We start from the raw sequence: 8,411 nt of genomic DNA, 5'->3' as shown, positions 1-8,411 counted from the left end.
ATATATATATATATATAGGGAACCTTAAAATGTAGAACACCGGGTGCACCTCAAAAATCCATTGGAAAAAATTATTTTAATGTTGAAAAACCCTCTAATTGAGCATCTCGACATCGAGATATATGATTATGAAAGAAACCATTGGGCATACACTTTAGCTTTCAGCTAGTAGGCTAATAGGATATATTTGGGAGAAGATCTTGTTAGGTTGAAAAAAAAGTGGATTTAAGAAAAATTGATTAAGAGATGGAGACTTCTTAAAAAGGAAAACAATTTGATAGGGTTGTAGCTTTATGAAACTAAGTAAAGCCTCAACTCATAACTCATAAATATTTACAATTCGAGCATTGGAAAACCTTTACATGGATTATCTCGGCTTGAACATTATGGTTGTAAAAAGAAATTAGGATTTTAAACTCTAAAAAATAATATATAGTATAATAACTTATTTAGACCATACATTTCATTCTAAAAATATATGTCCATAGATCCACAAGTTCTGTATCATTTTTTTTTAGTTTCAAATTTTATTATCGGTGTTGGAAATTGATTTTAGATCCATCATGGAGATTTCCATTACCAAAAGTGATTTCCAAAAAAGGATTTGAGGTGAAGCTTTATTTTGTTTTCATAAAAGCCTAAGCCTTATAGAAACTTCATCTTTTTGAAAATATAAAAATGTAGATTATGACATAAACTACAATCCCGATGCATTCGAGAAGCCTTTGACGTGAATGGTCAATTTTAGCATTAATACTATTTATTGTGTCCATCCATTTAAGAGTGAGAGGCATCTTAGCACGATTCACCATTAGCACTATTCGGGTCCCGGTCTGGGTCCAGACGGACCCGACCCGTACCAATAGTTATAGGATATATGATGACAACCATGTCTCGTTAGGCACGCGTTAGATGTTCATATTGTCACAATATTGGCAATATTTACAGTATTATTGACAAAAACAAAAGAAGATAAGAACAAAGGAAAGGGAAAAAACAAAAATGATAAGCTCACCAGGGACCCGACGGGTCTGGGTATGGGTCTAAATTTTGGCCTTGATTACTAAACCAGGACCCAAACCATTGTCACCCCTAACTGTGAAAGTAATGCGCACTTTAAAAACTCCTTGGAAAATTGGTAAAAACCTTAAAATATACATATACGGAGGTCTTCAAGTTTTAAAAATAGTACACCTTGTAACATATTATCCACAACAATCTATTTTCAAGATGTTCAAGTATTTATAGATCGCCTCTGTCTTCACTATTTGTGGAACTTTAAATTTCATACGTAGATATCAAAATAGATTTTTTGGGCCATCAAAGTGACAAAAAAATTATGTATTCTGAAATGATTTAGCGATGCGCCTTATTTAAAGGTGAGACATACAAACCACACCCTCCTCTGTTTATATAAGCAAAAATGTAATAGATCTTTTATTAAAGGGTGTGGTTTGTATAAGGTTAGGTTATAAACAATCTGAGTAAGGCACACCTTCAAATAGTATTGAAACATGTTGTTTAGTATAAAAAATCTTTGTGATGACTTTAAAATTTATTTTCATCTCTAATTATAAAATTTAAATATTCAAAAATAGTGTTGAGCAAGCAGATCTATGAACATTTGAAAATATTGAAAATTGACGGTATACATTACAAGATGCACTTATACATTACAAGACACTATTTCTAAGACTTGAAATCTATTATATCTCGTGTCCATGCATCTTCAGTATACATTACAAGACGCACTTATACATTACAAGACGCACTATTTCTAAGACTTGAAATCTATTATATCTCGTGTCCATGCATCTCAAGTTCGAGATGATAGAATTGAGGGTTACTCAGCATCAAAGCAACCTTTTCCAGTGAATTTTCGAGGTGCACCATAAATTGACTATTTAGAACCTTACCCTTATATAAACTTTTTCCTTTGTTAAAAGAAGGTTGGAGCGACAGATTATTCTAAGGATGCAAAGGCCTTTGAAAATACTAATGAATATAGTTCTCCCAGATTGCCCACGAATGTATGCAAGGGAATCACGCAGTGGATTTGGCCACCTCCTTGAAAAATTTAGGCTTTTATTTATAATTAAATTTCTAGAATTATGCTATTGTAATAAGATATATTTTTAGGGAATACTATGAATACGCCACCATTTTTAAGAATTATACTCATGGACTGTCATTGTGTGCAAATTACCCTCATTTCTTAGGTTCTCTTGGTCCGAAAAATAAAAAAAATCTCATTTAATTTAATAAAATACTTTTTATAAATAGGAAAGGCATGGAAGGTAAAATAAACTTTTAACATTTTTCTTTTATGAGGGGCAAGTAGCTCCATTTGGCCCTCTATAGAAGTTCGAGAGCTAAACTCAAAAATAAAATATCTTAAGGTCTAGTTTATTTAAAAGAAAGTTCTCAGGAGGCCTATTAAGAAAAAGGCTGTTGCACCCTACTTGTTGATGTAGCCCTTGGAACTAACATCTCATGCACCTTCAAATTGCCTCTTTATGGACTGGTATTTTAAAACCTCGATCGGTGGGGTAAATGGTCCACCACATAAATTTGTGATAGATGGCTGGATCGGCAATCCAAAAAAATACTAAAAAATAAAAATAAAAATTGGGGTTTATAGGTGGGGATATAGGGCAGAACTATATAAACATTAGATAAGCATAAAAAGAAAGAAAAACGAAATGTGAAATAAGGGGTTTTATGTGTGGAACCGAGCTATGACCGATTCCTTTACAAAACCAATTTAGTCCATACTGATTCCCAGTCCGGTTTGACGATTCACAAACTGGATCGTAGCACGTTAAAACAATAATTTGGCTGCTTATTTTCCAACATAATAATCAATAATCCATAGACGTGAGTCAGTTAACTACGCTTAAGTTATAAAGTAGGTTATGCAGTTGAAAAACTAACCTAAGAAGAGTATGTTGGGTGATTACCTTGTGGGATCCAGCCCCATAAGGAGTGAAAAGAACAAAAAAAAAAAAAAAAGGACCCAAAAAAGAAGAAAAAAGGGTTACAGAGAGAGAGAGAGAGAGAGAGGACATATGGGTGTTTTAAAAAACAAACAAAGGGTATTTTTTAGAGACACAATTTTGCAAGCAAAGATAGGGTTCTTTGAAAGCCCTTGGAGAGAAGAGAGTGCAGGTTTGTAATAATATTTCTATCACTATTATCAAGCCATCCAGATGCCATTTTTGTTTTCTTTCACACTCAACACTCAGCTGGAAAATCGGAACAATTGGTGTGCTCTCTGGTTGCATCTCTAAGTCATTGGAATACCATTTTATTAGGGCTTTTTGAGGTGGAAAAGAGCTGATCTTGTTGGTGCTTGTGAGGTAAACTTGTATTTTTTTCAAGTTATTGTTGTTCTCTCATTTGATTGTAAGCCTCAAGTTTTGGGCAAAAACTTAAGAAAAAACAATATTGTAACCTTCATTTGATTTTAGTGGAATCCTCTCTCGGATTTGCCCCGTGGTTTTTCTCTTCACATTGAAGAGTTTTCCACATTAAATATTGTGTTGTGATTGTGTTTGGTGGAACTTTCCTCTTTTTTGTGATTTTTACATTTCTTGACGCTTAGCAAATTGCCTATTTTTTGGTATTTGCACAAACATACATTGTGAGATCTTTTTACCTTTGATTCACACATAGAAGGGAAGGGCATTGCTTCCCAACAACTGGTATCGGAGCATTTGCACATCAAGTGTTTGTTTTTATTCATATGTGAATCAAATATGGATGTAAATACATCTACACTAATGATTAGTTTGAATAGGGGTAATTGATTAATTTGGAAGGCCAAGATGAAAGACCTTATGTATTCAAGAGACCTCTATTTACCAATTGATGGTATAACGAAGAAGTCGAAAACTATCACCGATGATGATGGAAAGAAGTTAGATTGGAAAGCAATTGCTTGCATCTAGTAATGGTTGAATGATATAGTGTTTCACCATGTATCAATGAAAACTAGTACAATTTCCTTGTGGAAGACTTGTAAACTTGAAGTTTAAGGGGAATGGGTCGGTTGTGGAGTACTTGAATGAAAAGCAAAGCATTGTAAATCAGTTGACAGTTAAGAAAATTGTGCTAGATGATGAGCTGGAAGTATTGTTGTTGTTGAGCTCATTGCCTGACACTTGGGAGACCCTTGTTGTATCCTTTAGCAACTTGGCACCCAATGAGATTGTTACAATGAGTCAAGTTACAAGTAGTTTGTTGAATGCAGAAGAGAGAAGAAAATCTTCACATTCCTCCCACTCACACGCATTAATCACTGAAGAACGGGGGAGACCAAATAATAGATAAATTATAATTGAAGCAAATCAAAAGGGAGATCCAAGTCAAGAATGGAGTGACGTGTTACTATGGCAAGAAGCCCGGACATATGAAGAAGAAGTGTCCAAAGTTTAAAAGAGATAAAAAAGAAGGAAAATGTGGTGATGTAAACAAAGAACATTAGAAAACCACTGCGGTTGCATCCGATGATGTTATAATTGTCTCGATGTGTGGTGAAAGTTATGTTGATACAACGTGTGATGATTCAAATTGGGTGATTGATTTAGGAGCATCTTTCCATGTTACTTCACACAGAGATTTCCTTACCATTTACAAGTCGGGAGACTTCCGTTCGGTAATGATGAGAAATAATGGAGTATCCAAAATTCTTGGAATAGGTGATGTTTGCATTACTACCAATACTGGCTACAAGTTGGTCCTCAAGGATGCGAGACATGTTCCAGGCCTTAGATTGAATCTCATCTCAATAGGAATGCTTGATGATGAAGGGTATGAGTCACAATTTGGCAATGGAGTGTGGAAGCTGAAAAGGGCACTCTTGTTGTGGCAAGAAGCAAGAAATGATGCTCTCTTTACAAGACCGAAGCCCAGCTATCCAAAGGTGATGTGAACACTGCCTTTGAAGAATCTCTATCCGACTTGTGGCATCAACGACTTGGTCACATGAGTGAGAAAGGTTCGAAGATTTTGGTGAAGAGAAATTCTATTCCAAGTCTCAAAGGTACGTCTTTAACCCCTTATAATCATTATTTAGGAGGAAAACATCATAGAGTTTCCTTTTCACATGCTAAAACTAAACGAGATATTGAAATACTTGATTTAGTTTACTCTGATGTATATGTCCCTACAATTGTGAAAACTCTTGGTGGTGCTTTGTATTTTGTCACTTTCATTAATGATGCATCCAGGAAAGTTTGGAGCGTTGCCATGAAGAGCAAAGATCAAGTATTTAACAGCAAAAATCAAGTATTTAAAATTTTTCAAAAGTTTCATGTCATGGTTGAAAGACAAATATCAACTTCCTTGAAATGCATTTGCAAAGATAATGGTGGAGAGTACACCTCAATGAAGTTTGAGGACTATTGTGCCAATCATGATATACGACACGTGGAGACTATTCCCTCCGCACCGCAACATAATGATGTTGCAGAAAGAATGAATCGTACCATAATGGAAAGGGTTAGAAGCATGCTTTCTTCAGCTAAGTTACCAAAGGAGTTTTGGGGTGAAGCTATGAATATGGCATGCTACTTGATAAATTTATCTCATTTGACTCTATTGGAAGCGAATGTGGACCGGCAAGGATGTATCCTATACACACTTGAGAGTATTTGGATGCAAGGTTTTTATACATGTACCTAAAGAGCATCGAAGCAAGTTAGATGACAAAGCAACCCAATGTGTATTTCTCGGTTATGGAGATGATGAATTTGGGTATAGGTAGTGGGATCCTAAGGCCAAAAAGTTGCATAAAAGCCAATATGCGATATTTCGTGAAAACCAAACACTTTCCGATTTCGATAAGGAGCAACCGCGAAAGAGGTTTGTAGATGAGCTACCAGAAGCACAAGCCCTTTTACCCATACATGATAATGATGGGCAGCAAGTTCAAGATGAAGATGACCAAGTTTGGGGTGGTGAGACTCCTCAAATAGATGATGTGAATGATGATGATGTACATCGTGATGTTGTGCAGGGGGAACAGCCTCCTCAAGAAGAACCACTTATGGTGAGAATGTCACAAAGGGAACGAAAAGCCTCAACAAGATATCCATCATCAGAGTATGTCACACTCACTGAAAATGGTGAACCAGAAAGTTTTAAAGAAGCTATGGCACATGAGCAAAATGAACTATGGAAGAAAGCTATGCAAGAAGAACTTAAATCCTTACATAAGAACAAAACATATGAGCTTGTTGAGCTACCAAAAGGACGAAAAGATATGAAGAACAAGTGATTATTTAGGTTGAAAAATAAATATGATAAGAAGAAATGAGGTACAAAGCAATGCTGGTTGTCAAGGGATTCAGGTAGAAAAGGGTGTTGATTTTAATGAAATCTTTTATCCCATTATGGAGATGACTTCTATTTGAACTATCCTAAGTCTAGCTGCTGGTCAAGACTTGGAGATTGAGCAGTAAGATGTCAAGACAACTTTTTTGCATGGAGATCTAAAGGAAAAAATATATATGGAACAACCTGAAGGTTTCTTAGTGAAGGGCAAGGAGCACATGGTATGGAAGTTGAAGAAGAGCTTGTATGGATTGAAGCAAGCTCCACAACAATGGTACAACAAGTTTGACTCTTTTACGATGAATCATTGTTTTACTAGAACCACTGCAGACCACTGTATTTACCTTAAAAAGTATTCATATATTTCCTTTATTATTCTCATGTTATATGTTGATGGTACGCTCATTGTTGGTTAGTATGCTAATTTGATCGACATATTGAAGAAAGAATTGAACGAGGCTTTTGACATGAAGGACCTAGGGGCTGCAAAACAAATTTTGGGCATGACAATCAAGCGTGATAGGAAGAACAAAAAGTTGTGGCTATCACAAGAAAAGTACATTGAGAAGGTACTTAAAAGATTTAACATGAAGGATGCTAAGCCAATCAGTACACCATTAGCTAGTCATTTCAAGTTGATTGCCAAGTTATCTCCAACCAGCAGTAAAAAGAAGAAGGAAATGGAGAAGATCCTCTATGCATCAACAGTAGGGAGTTTGATGTACGATATGGAGTGCACAAGGCCAGATATAATACATGTTACCGATGTAGTTAGCAGATACTTGACAAATCCAGGCAAACAAAATTGGGAAGCTGTAAAATGGATTCTACGGTATCTAAGAGGCACATCTAAACTTTGCGTATATTTTGGAAACTCATCACCCTTGGTGGAAGGCTATACAGATGCGGATATGACAGGAGATCTTGATAGAAGAAAGTCTACTTCGGGTTACTTGTTTACTTTTGCAGGAGGAGTCATTCTTGGCAGTTAAAGTTGCAAAAATGTGTTGCACTCTCGACTACAGAGGTAGAGTATATTACTGCCACAGAAGCTTGTAAGGATATGCTATGGTTGAAGTGTTTTCTATGGAGTTGGATTTGAAGCAAAAGGAGTATGTAGTTAGATGTGACAGTCAAAGCACCATTGATCTGAGCAAGAATGCTACATTCCACTCTAGGACCAAGCACATTGATGTGCAGTACCATTAGATTTGAGAAGTCTTAGAAAATGAGTTGATGAAGATTTGCAGATTCCATACCGATCAGAATCCATCAAACATGATGACGAAGATAGTGGCAAAGGAGAAGCATGAGTTATGTAGAGCTTTGGCAGGCATGAGTTTCATGTGAGCATCCAGTATGGGGAAGCCCCCATCATGGGTCTGAAGGGGGAGTTTGTTGGATGATTACCTTGTGGGGTCCAGCCCCACAAGGAGTGAAAAAAAAAAAAAAAAAAAAAAAAAAAGAAGTTAGGAAGAAAGAAGTTTTGAAAGATAGTTAACATATGGGTGTTTTAAAAGAAAAAACAAAGGGTTTTTTTTAGAGACACCATTTTGAAAGCAAAGATAGAGTTATTTGAAAGTTCTTGGAAAGAAGGTGCGAGTTTGTAACAAGATTTCTATCACCATTATTAGGCCATCTAGAGGTCATTTTTGCTATCTCTCACGCTCAACACTCAGCTGGAAAACAGGAACAATTGGTGTGCTCTCTGATTGCATCTCCAAGTCATTGGAGGACCATTGTTTTGGGGTTTTTTGAAGTGGGAAAGTGAAGATCTTGTTGGTGCTTGTGAGGTAAACTTGTATTTTTTTCAAGTTATTATTGTTCTCTCATTTGATTGTAAACCTCAAGTTTTGGGCAAAAACTTGAGAGGAAACTATATTGTAACCTTCATTTGATTTTAGTGAAATCCTCTTTTGGATTTGCCCGGTGGTTTTATCTTTCACATTGAAGGGTTTTCCACATTTAATCTTGTGTTGTGATTGTGCTTGGTGGAACTTTCATCTTTTTTGTGATTTCTATATTTTTTGGCACTTAGCAAATTGCGTATTTTTGGTATTTTCACAAACATACAT

This window comes from Amborella trichopoda, chromosome 4 (genome assembly GCF_054954075.1).
Source record: "Amborella trichopoda isolate Santa Cruz 75 chromosome 4, AtrichopodaSantaCruz75HAP2 v2.0, whole genome shotgun sequence".
Taxonomy (NCBI): domain Eukaryota; kingdom Viridiplantae; phylum Streptophyta; class Magnoliopsida; order Amborellales; family Amborellaceae; genus Amborella; species Amborella trichopoda.
This window is presented reverse-complemented; position numbering follows the sequence as displayed.